Below are 307 nucleotides of genomic sequence, written 5' to 3' on the forward strand. Positions count from 1 at the left end.
TGACGTCTTTCTTCTGACGCTTCCCTAGGACAATTTAACGAGCAGTCAGCACTTGGTCAACAAGAGCTCGCCGATCGTCAAGGTTGCTAACATCCAAGAGACAGGCGAGGCTTAGACGGCACATGTTCGATCTTAGCTTTGGCTTCAGGTGCTTACTCTCTGAGCGCCTTTCTCCACGACTCGTGCTCCCCCGCCCGCAACGAGTTCTTGTCCAAGTTCACGAGGCACTACGACATCACGAGGGTGGGTCCTTGTCCTCCAGCTCCTCAGACGCGATTCTTCCTCGAGCAGCGGCTGGTGTACTGGA

Source organism: Guillardia theta (genome assembly GCF_000315625.1).
Source record: "Guillardia theta CCMP2712 unplaced genomic scaffold GUITHscaffold_32, whole genome shotgun sequence".
Lineage (NCBI taxonomy): Eukaryota > Cryptophyceae > Pyrenomonadales > Geminigeraceae > Guillardia > Guillardia theta.